At 32.1% G+C, this 17,460-nt stretch overlaps 1 long non-coding RNA gene across 1 annotated transcript; it reads right to left on the reverse strand.

Moving 5' to 3' along the window:
- Window positions 1-14,951: 14,951 nt before the first annotated feature.
- LOC116405479 lies at window positions 14,952-16,108 on the reverse strand. Its single transcript, XR_004218614.1, has 2 exons — window positions 16,024-16,108; window positions 14,952-15,179 (listed from the first exon to the last, which is right to left on the reverse strand). It is a non-coding gene; the product is annotated as an uncharacterized LOC116405479 (long non-coding RNA).
- Window positions 16,109-17,460: the final 1,352 nt, after the last annotated feature.

Consider the following 17,460-nt stretch of genomic DNA (forward strand, 5'->3'; position numbering starts at 1 on the left):
AACCATCGTGCAAACAGATTAGAGTGTACGTCGGTTTGTGAATCGCGGTTAGAAGAAAAAACACGTTGCTGGAAAAGAGGAAACGCGCGGCTAGAAGGAGGCGTGCGCGCTGCCTCAAAATCGATCGACGATCTGACGCGGCGACTGGGCTTCACGAACGGAGAAGAAGAGAGGAAAGGAATGGACGACGGCTGGACTTGGCTTCGACGGAGACAGAGGTCACGCGGCGGGGCTGGGCAGAGGGTCACGGCGGTGGGCGGAGGCCATGGATCTGAACGGCAAGGGAAGGGGAGAAGATGATGGTCGGCTGGGTTAGGGTACAGGAAAGAGAAGAAGAAAAAGATGGAGAGAGGGGTGTCGCACGCGTGAGAGAGGGGAGAGAGGAAAAAGATATTTTAATTTCTTTTTCTTTTCCTTTTTTTTATGCTAATTAATAATAATAATAATAATATATTATTATTATGAAAGACTTTTCCAACACTTTTTTTTTTAAGACAAAACAACAAAATGACGTCGAACAAAAATTAAGAGTAAAAATATCGAATGGTCCGATTAAATTAATTACCTTAGAGTTCGGGGTGTTACATTATCGCACAACTTCTTTCGAACTACCCACTTATCGCAAAAAAGTATACTTAACCGTAAAAGATCTTATCACTTAATCTTTCCATGGATTTATTTGAACACCAACTTCTTAATTCTTAGCCGAATTTTACTTCCTTACTCAAATTAGAAATGGGTCGCACAACTTCCTTCGCGAACTACCCACTGAATCGCAATAACGTATACTTAACCATAAATTTTTTTATCGCTTAATCCTTTTCGTTGATTTATTCAAACGCCAAATTCTTAATACCTAGCCAAATTTTACTTCATTACTCAAATTAGAAATGGGTCTCACATTTAGAGCCTATCGCTTCTTTAAGATACATGATCTTACCGATTCAGAGAAATTAACCACAGGCGTTATTAGTTTTGATGATCTGGCATTGGATTGGTACCAAGCACAAGAAGAGTTGGAAGTTTTTAAGAATTGGGCTGACCTGAAAGAACGAATGCTTGTACAGTTTCGATCAATTCGAGAAGGAACTTTGGTTGGAAGATTTTTCTCAATCAAACAGAAAATGAATGTAGAAGAATACCGCAACCGATTTGATCGATATTTAGCTCTGGTAGCATTTCTTCAAACGGTAGTGTTAGAGGAGACTTTGATGATTGGGCTTAGCCCATGAATAAAAATGGAAGTGGAAACCGTGGAACCGATTGGGTTGGCCCAGATGATGAAATTTGCGTTGAAGATTGAGAATAAGGAACTAGTGAGAAAGAGTGTGGGTTGAGCAGTGCATTTCATGTAAAACTGCAACTCACCCTATCTATTGTGGAAAACAACAATACAATGATGACTAAGGAAGAAACCAGCAATGGAAAGTCTGCTGATGAGAGCTATCACCCTGAAAGGAGTTACTGATAGAACTAAGACATGCACAACAGAAAAAGAATCGAAATTCTACCCTAATTGGGCTTAGTTAACGAGACTAAACCAAAAAATAAGGTTTTTAGAATACTTACATTTGAAGCTGCGTTTTATTCGAACAACCACTAAGTTTGACTTAGTATCCTCTAGACTCATAATCGAGTTGTGGGACCCGTTGGATGAAAGAACCGGACGAGAGAAATAGATGAAAAAAAATGGGCGTGGTAAATTTTCTTTTTTTTTTAAGTAAATAAGAAAAAGAAATTCCATTTGGTGTGAAAGCCCAAATATAATAGCCAACCCATCAAATGAGTTCAAAGGCCCCATTTATAAGGATTTTTCATTCAAAATTGTATGTCCATGCAATACTAAAGTCCAACAACTCAAAGTCCACTTTCTCTAGCAAGGACTTGATAAAAAAAGAGAATATGAGTTAATAGGAAAATGAAAGGGAATTCCTTGGAAAGTTGGTTTGTGTGTCATTAAAAGTCAAGGTGGAAAACAAAGTACAACATATGGCTAAATGTGAGAGTAGGCGTGCAAGTATAATAAATACCTACCAAGATGTTTATTAATAACATGTGTTTGATACATAATTACAACACTTTGACCAAACAACCAATGCTTAACTATTTTCAAAACGTCTGGTCATCTCGCTGCAAATCCTTCAACCTTCTTCTCTACTTGGCCTAAACACCTCATCTTGGAAGATGAATTTTTGAAAGAATGTCTAAAAGACTAAGGTTTTATGAAATCCTTTTCGCAATACCTTTTCATAAACATCATTTCGCATAAACAACATCAAATAATTTTATCTCGCATAAACCTTTCTTTATCCTTAACATACTCATAACATAACAATTTCACATAAACACACATTAGTTAACATTCATTCCTTTCACCAAGGATTTTGAATCGTTCTCTACACTTTGATGTAGAACATCTCCCTTCTTGATGTTTCTTGAGTTTTATCCTAGAGGAGGGGTTTGAATTACCATTTTTATAGTTTAGGATTAGTTATTTGAATTACCAATTTTGTATCTTAGTTAGTTATAACTAACTCAACTCCAAGTTAAACTAACTCAACCCCAAGTTAGTTTAACAACTCTTGTAATCTCCAGCCTATAAAAAAGCTTCTCATTTTCATTAATAAGACAAAAAAAAGAGGCATTATACATAAAGATTTCTAGCTTTGCAATTACTGCATCAATTGGTATCAGAGCGTGATCCTAGCTCACTCTTCCCTAAAAAAACTTGGATCCTACCACTCTTATATCCATGGACGCGGAAGCCTCCTTCAACCAACGCTTGCAGTTGGTAGAACAAGCTATTGAAGAACTTCGAAAAGGCAGCAGTATATACAGCAATCGTTAGTAGAATTAACAAACCTTTTTACCCGATTTCATGTCCAACCTTTAGAAGAAGCAATTCAGCCCCAAGAAACCCAATTCAGCAAACCAAGAAAGACAAGAAAAACCAATAAACCCTGTTGTAAACCAAGAACTACTAAGAAATCAACCTATTCACATCCACAATAATCGATTGTATGGAAACAACGTACTTGGAAATTTCTTAAACGATTCTGACTCTTCCGATGAAGACAACTTGCTGAACATTCATCAAGAACCTCAACAAAGGCTTGGACTTCGACCATACTTTCAAGAAGATCAAGAAATACGTATGAAAGTGGATCTCCCTACCTTCAATGGTCAAATGGACGTGGAGAAGTTTCTTGATTGGATCAAGAACGTAGAAAATTTTTTCGACTATGCCAATACACCCGAACACAAGAAGGTTCGATTAGTTGCTCTCAAACTTCAAGGTGGCGCAAGCGCTTGGTGGGATCAATTACAAAACAATAGACGATTATTCGGTAAACAATCTAAAGATTAGCTGAATATCTTATAAAAAGATGTTGCCATAGGCTTAGTGGTGACAGGTGAGAAAGTAAGCTGTGTCTTTTATGACTCTTAAACGTTGAAGTCAATCAATGAGTTCCAAATGCAATATTGGAAGTTTTCTTAAATATTTTGATGCTTTTGCATGTTGTGAAAGAACTTGGTTAGATGTGAGAAAGGGGTTTATGAGATTAGTTACTTACTATTCCCTTTTTCACTGTCATTGCTACTCAGTAGATATGCTATGGGCTCGTGTTTCTGTAGAATATAATTCAGATGCTCTTTCTCTAGAATATAATTTATATGTTCTCTCTACAAATTTGAAGTAATTTCTACTGTTTTTGCTAATAATTTATATATTATAGAGTTAAATTTAACACAGTTAATCATCTTAAGCATTTGACTCTGGTGTTCTTAAGATATAAATTCAAATCCCTATAATTTTATCATCTTGATCTTTTCAATCGTCTCACATACCGTCTTCATTTCATAATCTTGCCTACTAGCTGCGTATCATCAATGAAATTACCATAGGAGTCCACATGTGGTAATTATGGATCTAGCACGATATACTGCGTATCATGTTGTTGGAGATCATTTTAAATGATTAACCAGTCTATTGGTGGTTTGAGTCTTTCCTTTTGAATCTATAGGTTGTTCAATGGTCTAATATTAACTATGTTTAGATTTATGGTAATTTTCATTCTTTTACAGCCTTAATAACCAAGGAAATGTGTGCTTTGATAATCTTTTCTTTCTCTTCAGCAGGTTGGTAATGTAGAAAGGATACATGTATACTATGCCCACGGACTAGATAGCCCAACCTTTGTTCGCCGTGTTATTGGCTCCTAGATAAGTATGTTATGGTTGAAAGAAAATTGTTAAATTGCTTGCTACCAGTTGTTTCAGTGGGGTCTATCCCCATCATGCCACAAGCAAAGAAAAATGAAATTAGACAGTGGCAGTATATCGTGTTCTACTTATATAATTTATGACTTGCTTCTGCTTTTTGTTCAGGACCTTTGAACACATTGTCCTTGTTCATTACCGTGAAACACAAGAGGTTAGGTTCAGCACAATGCATCTGCAGTTACTGAAATATTATCTTGAGACAAACTTTTATCATTTGGACTACTACATCTATTTAAGATTTGCTGATTTTTCCTCCATGGTTGCAATATTAGAACTTCATCCAAAATAATGTTGTCATGTGTGTCTTTATGGTGATTCATGTGTTGAGAGTTCTCTTTCTTCTGCTATCCATAAATTTATGGAATGGAAAGGCAATGATCATGACACTATTTTTTGTCAGATAAACACTGGTTTCATATGCTTCAACTCTGTGGTGCTTCACAGCACACGGATAAAACTTCCAAACAATCTGCACCCAATATTACCATAATGCATTTGGACACTTCATTAACAACTTCTTACAATTAGCCTTTCTATATTGAAAATAATTAGTTATCTTAACTTCCTATTGCTGCTAGTTTCAGAATTTTCCATCCACATCGTTGAACTCAAATTCTGGTTCTGTCTCTAACCCATAACCTCTGTGGCTTTTATCGGAGGAACTTGATTCCAAGGCTACTCATGTTTATTCTCTTGGTGAAAATGAATTGTCAGGTGATACTGGCCGAACCTGTCAAAAATAAATGAGTCATAGTTTGTTTGATCATTCATTTTCTAATCTTTCTTCTTTATATTTAATTAGTTGTTTAATTTCTTAAAAAAGAATTCTGGTTTATTTATAGTATATTTGGTAGTATGCATGCCTCAGCTCCTTTAATGCATGTCTCTTACAGTATATTTGGTAGTCTTTTATAATGTTACACCCTTTTTTTTAATTCCTAAAACCTTTTAACTTTCCAAATTTTCATTCATTCTTTTAGAAAATTATTTTCATTATTTTTTTATGGTTACAAAACCATCCATTAACTACATTAATTAGACAATTCACTCCAATAATAAATAAATAACTTTTTTGGATCTAAGGTCTTTTCTCATTCTACAAATTTAATTTACTATATAAAGGTTATTATGCTAATTGAAAAATATATTTCTCTCAAGTATGCAATGACAGAAAATTAGGTTATAAATATAAAAAAAAAATTAGGTATTTTAATTTTTTTTTTTTTTAATTTTTTTAATTTTTCTCTCAAGTATTCACATGTTGTTACTTGTCGAACCAAAAAAGATAAATTCGCGGTGAAAACTCTTTAAAAACCCAATTCGTGGAAGGAAAATTTGAACTGTGGCGTTGAGTTATTTTGTTGTTGAAGAAGATCAGTAAAAAACCCACAGCATTAAAACTTCTTTTTGTTTCTTTAAGTATATTTTAGATTGCAGCGTATTTTCTATTTGGGTTTAGTTAGGGTTTCTCTTGTTTATTCCAAGATATGCATGGATAGTTCATGTTCGACTATTTGGAAAGAGGGATTTATGTAGCACGGGTATTATATTCTGTTTTGGAAGTGTCGAGATAAATTAAGGACTTTTTTAATCTTCTTCAAACAAACCTATACGAAGGCGAAGAATAATTTGTGCTTGTATTTTAGTAGGAATAAAAAGAAACATGAAGAGAATGCCCACGAGGAAAATGACCATGAGAAAAAGTTGTGTATTCCTCCATCCATAACTGAGCTCTCTAATGTGTATTCCTCCCTCCATAACTGGCTTACTTTGGACTGTTTGGATAGAAAGAAGAATCCTTCGAAGCCCTAGACTTGTCTCTACCGCATTCGAAAATGCCAAGTTCTCTCTGAGGATCTCTAACTTCTGTCGTGTTCACCGTCTGTCCGTCCGTCTGCGTTCACCACGTCTGCGTTCACCGCGTTCACCACGTCCGAGTTTATCTAATATATTTTTCCAAATCTTAAAGAAGAACTTTTGATTCCATTGGAGTTTATCATTAGAGGCATTATTATATTGGCTGCCTCTCAGTGGGCTATAGGTTTTCCAAAGGTCATTTGAGACTGGTTGATAATAGCAAAAGTTAGAGCTTGAGAAGAAGGAGCGAAGAAAGTAGTGAAGACAAAAGAAGAAAGAAAGCTGAGTGAAAAACGAAAATTGACAAGGTAGAGATGTGACATGAAAATGATGATGAGAAGTGAAGGAGGCACGACACAATACTGGTACACAATAACAAAGCCTTGATAATTAAAAAAAGGATGGTGCCAAAAAATTTAAATACAAAAAAAATGAAGGTTCTTGCAAGTGTATTGAGTGAATGGAGAAAGAAAGGATAAAAAAGGTAGAAAGAGAGAAAGAGAAGTCAAGGGTAGAGATACATAGCTTTGTATATAGAAACTTTATGTTTATACTCCATTATACGTTGTGGAGAATATAACATCCTGATATGTTTGATTCAATTTGAATGATGCAATTATTTATTTTTCTGCAATAATTCTACTTCTAGAACCTAAATTTTGAAAGCCTACTAATTTTTCAGAATTAATTCGAGACCCCACTTTTGCTCCCCTTCCTACCTACGGTTACTTTTTGCTTAAACTTTAAAAGTTGTTTGAAAATTTTTGCTGAAACTTGTAAAATTTGTTTGAAGTTCGTTTATCTCTCACATATTGCAAGGTTTCTTAATTATTTTATTGAATTTCCTACATAAATGCATTCAAACATGAGTTGACATAAATGCATTTTGCTATCAAGAGAGTATACCATACATGCATGTGTAGGACTTTTATCCCTTATATTTTATAATTTGTCTTACTACTGTTATTGACTGATATACCAATATACATGTGTAAAGTATTGATCATATAATTAATATTAAATTTATTACATTCACTCATCAATTTAAGTTTTTTAGTCAATGTTTGTTCATGATGTACCATGGTCATATCATAATAGAATAGATCCAAGATTATATATGTTCAAACCAACTGGTGATTTAATTATCAAAGATATTATGATTTTGTCCAGTTTTTTTTTTCAGTCACTACTAGAAAAATGGATTTTAATCAAGACATTGTGTCGTTGAAAATAAAAGAAAAAAGAGGTGGATGAGGTACATTGTGTTGTTGAAAATAAAAATATGGATTATTTCTTAAAACAATCATATTGACACAATTTAATTTATTTCAACACAATTTTTGCGTCATTAATTAACAACAATTTTTTTGTCATTAAAAAAATTTTCAAATGAAAAAACCTCAAATTTAAAAAATATTCGAAGTGGGCTACCGAGTCGTTATGAAGAACCCTTGCCCTCAATTTTTTGCCACTTGCCGTCGTCGATTCCACACTCCAACCACTGTTGTCGTTGCTCCCACAACAAGCCTTCGCCATCAAACCCACCAATCTAGCCACTTTCGTCGAATAAATTTATTTAGAAATATAAGTTTTAATGACACTTGAAATCAAGAAAAAGGGATATGAGGGAATAAAATGTGTCGTTAAAAATAAAAATACAAAATTTTTTGTGACACAAATTGAGTTTTCTTGACAAAATTTTGGCATTGTAAATAGTGGCATAAATTATGTGTCATTAAAAATTACCCTAATAAAAAATCAATGTTTTCCTTCAATCATACGCTTTTTGATTTAAAACAAATAATTCGAAGCTTTCATCCCACTTGTGAACAATGACCGAAAAAAACCTTACTTCATCCCACATCGTCGCTGTCTTTAGCTCTCTCGCAAATGCTCTCTGGCGACGTTCCCCCCTCTCTCGCAAATACTCTTCACGACTTTTCCTCTCTCTCAAAATTAAGCTCTCCGCCCACCATTTGAAGGAACTCACCAAATTTGCAAGTAATTGAAGAATTCGTGGTCCATGAGATAGATTAAGTCCATTTATGAGTTAGTTTGATTATATTATGTCACATATACATGTATTACAATTAAGGGACACTTGCAAAAATGGCAAAATAAGTTATAATAATTAAGTCCATAGAACACATACCTTATTATTTGAGAAAGTGACAAAAACAAAGACCAACTCACACATCAAGAGGTAAAATGTCACAAATGCCCTCGTTATTGATGTACATTTGATACACCTTATACATGTCTGATACACCTAATACCTCTTGATACATTAAGTCCATTTCTGAGTTAGTTTGATAGATTATGTCACATATACATGTATTACAATTAAGGGACACTTGCGAAAATGGCAAAATAAGTTATAATAATTAAGTCCATAGAACACATACTTTATTATTTGAGAAAATGACAAAAACAAAGACCAACTCACACATCAAAAGGTAAAATGTCACAAATGCCCTCGTTATTGATGTATATTTGATACACCTTATACACGTCTGATACACCTAATACCCCTTGATACACTTGATACTTCTTACTGATACACTTGATACATTTGATAGATACAATTCATGCACTCGATACTAATTGATACACTCGATACTTTTTGATACACACTTGAAACATCTTCATACACATAATACTTCTCGTTACACTTGATTCTTCTTGATACACTTGATTAGTTTGATACACTTAAAGACTTCACTTATAAGTTTGATACACGTGATACACCACTAATAAACTTGTTATACTTCATTGGTACACTTAACAAATTTGATATGTTTGATGTACATGCACTACAAGAAATTTACCCTTTGTCGATGACAAATATCGTCAGTAAATCTTCAAAAACTAATCAACTTTTCTTTTGCCAACGAAATTAAGCTGTCAACACACACCGTCACGTAGGTCTATTGGAAGATCCTCTATCGATGGCAGAAAATAAACTGTCAGCAAAAATAGGAACTATTTTGAGATAACGTTTGTGCGTACAAGTGTGTGCGTTTGTGCATGTGTGTGTGTGTGTGTGTGTGCGTGTGGATAGGTGTGTGTGTGCATGCGTGCGCTTGTGCATGTGTGTGTGCGTGGGTTCGTGCGTCTGTGGGTGTCTGTGTGTAGGTGTGCGTGTGCGCCCGTGTGTGTAAGTGTGCATGTGTACGTGTGTGCGCAGTGCTTCTATGCTTGTGTCCGAACAAGTTAATATTTTTTAATGTTGAGTTTCTTCCAATTTTAAAATAATAATTTAATTATCTTCCTATTTAAGGCATTAATGTTATTTTGAGATAAAGATAGTGAACAGGTTGATATTTTTTAATTTTGAAATTCAATTAAGGTTATTTTAATACAAAATCTATCGTTGAGACTCTCAAATTCCGAAAAATAATAATTTTGTTATTTTGAAATTCAATTTTGTTATTTTGAAATTCAAATTCAATTAGGTTATTTTGAAATTAGTATGATTGAATAAAGTTATTAATATGTTGAATTAATTAGTTGAGTCTCGAGATATTAAGAAAAATATTATGATATGAGTTGATGTATCTATTTCAAGTAAAAGCTAATTAAAAGCTGAGAAATACACAACATAAATTAATTACAATGTAGAGACGAAATAATTACAGTTGAAGAATGTTGATATTTTGGTATTTTATAAAATACCATGCACGTGCAAAAAATGCTAGTTGCTAAAATTCAAAGGAAAAAGTAGTTTTGTCATTTTTCCAAATGACCCCTAAAAACGTTGTTATGTCTCTTATGACAAAGAGTGTAGATCTACTGATCCATATTTGATTTGTTTTTTGTTAGTAAAATTGGATAAGACCGCATTATATTGAAATAATTACACGAATGACACTTTTAAGCCAATATTGATAGAAATTATAATTTAATCAATGTTATTAAGTCAAATGAACATGGTTTAAAACTCTTTCTAAACATAATTAATGTATTTGTTTTTAACTTTAATTAATTTACACATCTTTGTGCGTGTGTGCATATGTGTGTGTGCGTGTGCGTGTGTGGATGAGTGTGTGTGCGTGCGTGTGCGTGCGTTGTGCACGTGTGCGCGTGTGCTTGTGTGCGAACAAGTTAATATTTTTTAATTTTGAAATTCAATTAAAGTTATTTTTGATACAAAATCTATCGTTGAGATTCTCAAATTTCGAAAAATAATAATTTTGTTATTTTGAAATTGAAATTTAATTAGGTTATTTTGAAATTAGTAAGATTGAATAAAATTAAAATCTTGAATCAATTAGTTGAGTCCTGAGATATTAAGAAAAAAGGATGTATCTTTTTCAGGTAAAAAATAATTAAAAGCTAATAAATGCATAACATAAATTAATTACAACGTAGAAACGAAATAATTACTGTTTGAGAAGGTGAATATTTTGGTATTTTATAAAATATCATGGACACGTGTAAAAAATTCTATTTGCTAAAATTTAAAAGAAAAAGTAGTTTTGCCATTTTTCAAAATGACCCATAAAAACGTTGCTATATCTCTTATGACAAAGAGTGTCATCTACTGGTACATATTCGACTTGTTTTTTGTTCGTAAAATTGGATAAGACTGCATTATATTGAAATAATTACACTAATGACACTTTTAAACCAATATTGATAGAAATTATAATTTAATTAACGTTATTAAGTCAAATGAACATGGTTTAAAAGTCTTTCTAAACATAATTATTGTAGTTATTTTTTAATTTTAATTCATTTATACATCTTTGTGCATATGTGCGTGTGTGCGTGCGTGTGCGTGAGTGCGTACATGTGTGCGTATGCGCGTGTCCACGTGTGCGTGGGTGTGTGTGTCTACGTGTGCGTGGGTGTGAGTATCCACATGTGCGCTTTTGTGCGTGTGCATGTGCGTGTGTGTGCGTATACGCGCGCGTGCGTGTGTACGTGAGTGGGCGTGTGCGCTTTTTGTGCTTTTCTTCCAATTTTAAAATAATAATTTAATTATCTTGATATTCAAGTCATTAAAATTATTTTGAGATAAGGTTATTTTAATATAAAATCTATCGTTGAGATTCTCAAATTCTAAAAAATAATAATTTTGTAATTTGAAATTCAATTTGGTTATTTTGAAATTCAAATTCAATTAGCTTATTTTGAAATTAATAAGATTGAATAATGTTATTAAAATGTTGAATTAATTAATTGAGTCCTGAGATTTTAAGAGAAAAGTTATGATATGAGTTGATGTATCTATTTCAAGTAAAAATTAATTAAAAGTTGATAAATACATAACATAAATTAATTATAACGTAAAAACAAAATAATTATAGTTGGAGAAGGTGAATATTTTGGTATTTTATAAAATACCATGCACGCGCAAAAAATGTTGTTTGCTAAAATTGAAAAGAAAAAGTAGTTTTGCCATTTTCCAAATTGACCCCTAAAAACGTTGGATTTTTGTGTATTCCCTTGGGTTTTCTTGTTCAATATTTAGTCAAATTGCAGTATACCTAAAATTTGTGTTTGTTACGTCACAAGATTTCATTCACTATTTGTGTCTGTATTATTTTATATTTTATACAGGAGACTCCGTTTGAGTGTTGAGCTAGTAATGGGAGGGACTACCGTTGACCCCAAAATTACAAGGTTTCATGTTGCTTACTGGATCATTAATGATTCGTCTCTATCACATATAAACGATCGCATATCCCATCTAAAATATCGATCACCCTTGGTAAAACAACCGTTTAGATATTCTACACGATTGTTTGCTTAAGGATACACGATCATTTTGTAACTATTTTTTTTATTATCCTTTTTTCTTTCTATACTAGAATCAGAATCAATTGTTTGATGATATTAACAACATGTATGATGATCTTCGTGATGATTCTAGTCATCACAATCTGGACAAGAATGATGACCATCAAAATAACAAACATGTGATCATCCATGAGAATCCATCTGTTCAAGAGTAACATATTCAAGAATCTACTGTAGAAACTCAACAGTTAGTGTTGTAAACTTACTGGTATAGAAGTAGATACGATGGATAATGTATTTGTAAACTGAGAAAGGTGTTATGTATATATATATATATCTTGACTGTCTGGTGTGTTGTTATAGTATCAACTGATTTTGTGATAGATTGAATAGATTGAACGTAAGCGTGTTAAGTTGGATTGATGATATGATGGAGTAGTTTGACTATACTAGGAATGGATTGATTAAATGTTTATAATGGACTAAGGGAAAATTGTTAGCTTTGTCGATTGGGTAGTGTGCCTTGCAGGTGTCCTACAGGATCACCACCAGTTGTGCATTCTTCGAGACCACTAGACTGACATGTGCTTTCTACAGAGCACTAGACTAATATTTGTGTCCTTTAGGGCATTGGACTGGTTATGTGTATTCCTACATGATCACAAGACTTTTAAAGTGCAGGGCACCCCCAATAGGAAGTTAACAATTTTATTTTTCTTCTAACAGGATCAGTAGTGGGTCCCTTACTGGGTATGTTTATACTCACCCTTTTATGTTTAATCTTTTTCCGCGAAACTGCCATAGGGAAATGTCCTTCAAATTGCTTCTACTTTATATTTTTTTTATTTTGGTTTTCTTTAGTAATTGAGACTGTTTTGGGTTTCATGATTGAACGACTTTTATGTTCTTGAACTTTCTTTATTATCGATACTTTTACACTTTCAAAATTTTATTTGAAATAGAGCCCGAATAAAAACTCTTTAATGTTGTTAAAAAATAATTTTTTTAAAATTATAAAGTCTTATGGTTAAAGGACGAATCTAGTCTTAAAGTAATAACTTCAGCTTAATTCGAAAAATTAGGTCGTTACAATCTATTTTGCAGAAAAGAAAATCATCGATTTTATTTTGGTTAAGAAAATCTGTTTTTCTTCTACATATTTATAACTCTCTTCTTTCATTGAGTAGGAGACGGGTAGGAGAAAATCATAGGATTCTATTAACTTAAAAAATATTAAATTAATAGAAGTTTCAAATCAACTAACTAATTAACCATTAATCAATTAGTTAATAATTAATTAAATCATATTTAATTAATATTTCATTTAAATCTTATTGAATGAATATCTCTCCAATACCTCATAGTTTTATATTAATTTAATTAAATCAAATTTAATTAAATAATATTAAACTAAACTATTAATTAATTCTTCAATTAATTAATAACTAAATTAAATATTTTATATTTAACTTAAGTTAAATTTGAATCATATTCAAATATAACTTTATCTCATAATTAATAGTTTTAATATGAAACAAATCCACATTAAATTAACATTTGAACTCATTCAAATATTTTATCTCTCATAAATTAATTTTGAACTTTATCTAAAATTAAATTTATATAATAAAGTTTCATTAACATATAAACTTTATATTATAATGTATCATTATATATTATACTAATTATACTAATTTCCAAAGTAAATTTGAATATTTCAAATTAGAACCAATATAAATAAATCACATTATCATTTTGTATCATCCATTACTTTCTATTCAGTCATACTAATTGGATCAACCTAATACATAAAACAAATATAGAAAAATTAAAAAAAAAAAAAAGCATGCACAAATAGAGACAAATAGACATTCAAGCTATCGTCTATCTCTATCTATCTGAAACAAGCACCCATAAATTGTTATATTTCTCTATCGGATGGACAAAAATAGCAGTCTATTTATATCTACCTGAGATACAAACATTAAAAAAAAAAAAAAAAACCTTACCAATAAAATTCTTGACTTTTCATGTTATTCTAAATGCAACACGTTCTCAGCCCAAGAAGTCAAACAACTCTTCATTGTAAAAGTAGCTTTACTTCTTTCATCAAACCACTTTTGCAATACATCTCTAATTGTACTAGGCATGGTAGCTACAGGTAGTTCTCTAAGAAGAAGAAGACCTTCTAAAAAGAATCAACAGTTACATGAGCAACTAATGGATGTATATTAGTTGCATCTTTAGCAAAAGATAAATACCAAGCCACATCATTGTCTTTCTTTACTAGCACAACAGTTGGACCTTGCTTTTACCAAAATCAAGTAAAACAGATAATTCTACTTATCCATCCAATTGAATCTGTTCACATATTAAATCAACTAGAGAATTAAAGCTGAGTCGGACACCTACCAAAATTTTTCAGCAACTAAGTAATTCTCATAAATATTACATCCATTCCATTGACCTCCGTAAAAAACAACAATAGGAAAAGACATTATAATCTGTAAAAAAAATAAATAAAATAAAATTAAGTATTTAATTGTGATAGAAAGAAATAGATAGACATAGATATACATTTATTACTGAATAAAAGAATAAAATGTACAAAATGATAATACTAAACACAATGCAAGAATAAGTAAACGATCGTGCAATGAAATAATATACATTAAACGATCCTATTAACCGTGATAAACGACCATTTAACAACGGTAAATGATAATATTGATTAAAATAAATTATCGTGTTGACATGGGTACACGATCATATGATATTGGTGATCGTATTGAATAGTGTAAACAATCGTCTTGTTATCGGTACACAATCGTGTTAATATTTGTAAGTGATTCTATTGATAGTGGTAACTGATCCTGTAATTCCATGTAAATTATCGTCAAAATCTTTAAACTATCGACCTTTATAATGAAGTACATAATTCTTACATTAATACTTAAAATTTGTTGTAATTACCCAACTTTTCTAACTAAGTTGAAGTCATTAATTTTGACAAAGAGCCTTGATTGACACAAAATATAGTAAAATTCACTTGAAATCATACGATCAAAGAAAACAAACTTAAGTTTGGGCCCTATTTCAAATAACCAAAACTTTAAAAGTACTATTCACAAAACAACAGTTTGTAAACTCAGTTCCATCACAAAATTTTTAAACAACCTCATGTACAAAGGAAAAACAAGAAACATAAAGCGGAAGCATTTGAAGGACCTTCCCTTATGGCAATCACGTCTCCTTCTTGTCCCTCGTCGGTCTACCTCATTTGTTACCTTTGCCTGAAATAGTTAAACATGAAAGGATGAGTATAAACATACCCAATAAGAGACTCGCTATTGGTCCCGTTAGGGGAAAAAGAAACTGTTAACTTCCTATTGGGGTACCCTGCACAGTCACAGTCTTGTGATCCCATAGGATACACATAATCAGTCTAACGCCTCAAAGGAAGCATAAATCAGTCTAGTGTTTTGCAGAAACACATATTAGTCTAATGCTCCCGAAGGATGCACATATCAGTCTAGTGCTATCGAAGGATGAACATATCAGGTGGTGATCCCGTAGGACACCTGCAAGGTAAACTACCCAATAGAAATCTAACAATTTTCCCCTCAATCCATTCTAAACATCTTAACACTAATTCATAGTACAATCCAGCTACTTCAACATATAATCCTTTCACTTAACACCCTAATAGTCAACCTATCTCACTTTAGCCCAATGTCCGCCAGTAACATATCAATACATCAGTCAATCAAACTATATAGTCATAACACCCCTCAATTCATCAGTACGCAACCATACTTTAGTATAACCTACACCCAATCTAAACGACAATCACAAGTTCACATCCACATTCCATACAAACACAATCTACAATTGTCGTCCTGTCTACATCCATACATATATATATGTATTCCCAGACAATCACAATATGCATTCAACATCAAGTCTACATCAATCCATGTATATATTTTTTTTTCAGTCATTCACAGCATACATTCAACACCAAGTCTACATCCATACATATATATATCGTTTCAACATCTTTACTCAATCGGAGGTAACTATACAGACAACACAATTCAAAACTATAGGCAAGTCCAGTAGTAGAGAATTCCTTACCTTATAACCTTACTTAAGCTTCTTTTTCAAACTAAAGTGCAACGAACCGACCTAAACATAATTGAAGAGAAATCAATCACTTCCACAAACAATTTAATCCATTCAATTCACTCTATATTAAATTCCATAACTTACCCAAATTGTGGAGAATCAAATTCTAACGTCGGTGTGCAACAAATAACCAAACAATTCAGATCTAAACATACATGGCGTGACGGAACCGGAGTGACTCGGGCTAACGGTGATGCGACGATAGGACAAAATTTGCTTGACGTTCGGTGTAGGTGGAAGACGGTGGTGAAGTTGATTGGAGAAGGAAAAGAGAAGGAAGAAAAGAGATGGTGGTGTGGCCGTAGGTTGAAGAGGAAGAGAAAGGAAGAAGATGAATAAGAAAAGAGAAAAAAAATAAGATTAAATATTATAAATATATATATGAAATAAAAAAATAAAAGTAGAATAACGATGAAATTTTGAAAAATGAAAATTTGGATAAAGTAAAATTTGAAAATAAAGATTTGATACAAATCCAATATTTGGAGAAAAAAAGTGTGTTAAGATAATGTAGGAGAAAATCAATATTTATGCTAAAATTTTGCATATTTCAAAATTAGTTACAGTTTAACTAAAAAGCAGGCGAGGGGATTTTAGGGTTAATGAAAATTCAAAACACGTGAAATGCTCATGTTTGCTATTCTTCTAATAAAATTTTGCTATTTTCTCAAATGAGTGTAATCCAACAAAATGAAGTGTTGTGTGTGTGAACAAAAATGAGGTAAATAGCTTTGATGATGATGGCAAATGGGTAAAGAAAATCTTATCTTATTCTTCACTTTTCATTTAATTGACAAAAAGTAACCAACCATATGAAGGGAAAAACAAAATGCTCTCCCAGTTACTTTACTCATTTCTTTGTTCTTTGTGTGGGAGATATTTGAAATGGAGATGAAGATCAAAATGAAAGAGAGATTATGCATACACTGTGAGAAGCACACAGAAAAATTGAAAATAAATTGAAAAGAAGAGAGAGATAAGTCTGAGGGAGAAATATTCATTTCCTTTTCAAAGTGAATTGCAAAGAAATTTTCTCAATTTGAAAAGAAAGGAGAAATATACAAAGTCAGCCACCGCTTCTCCTCCCTTCAGTTAGCAGTTTTCGTCTCCCTCTCTTCTATTATTAAAATAAATAAATAAAATATCACAACCCGACTTAACACAAACTATTTACTCCAACTTTTTCAACTACAAATTTAATTTCTCAACTTTTAAACTATTTTAAACTTACAAATCTACTTTATTCATTTCTTCAGATTTATATCTATTAAATAAAAAAAATCAAAATTTATAGACACTTAAAACATAAAATTGAAAGACCTATTAAACAATTGAAAGGTTTAAGAGGTAACTAGACAAACTTTAAAAGTTCTAAGGGAAAGAATC

Source organism: Cucumis sativus, unplaced genomic scaffold (assembly GCF_000004075.3).
Source record: "Cucumis sativus cultivar 9930 unplaced genomic scaffold, Cucumber_9930_V3 scaffold108, whole genome shotgun sequence".
Taxonomy (NCBI): Eukaryota; Viridiplantae; Streptophyta; class Magnoliopsida; order Cucurbitales; family Cucurbitaceae; genus Cucumis; species Cucumis sativus.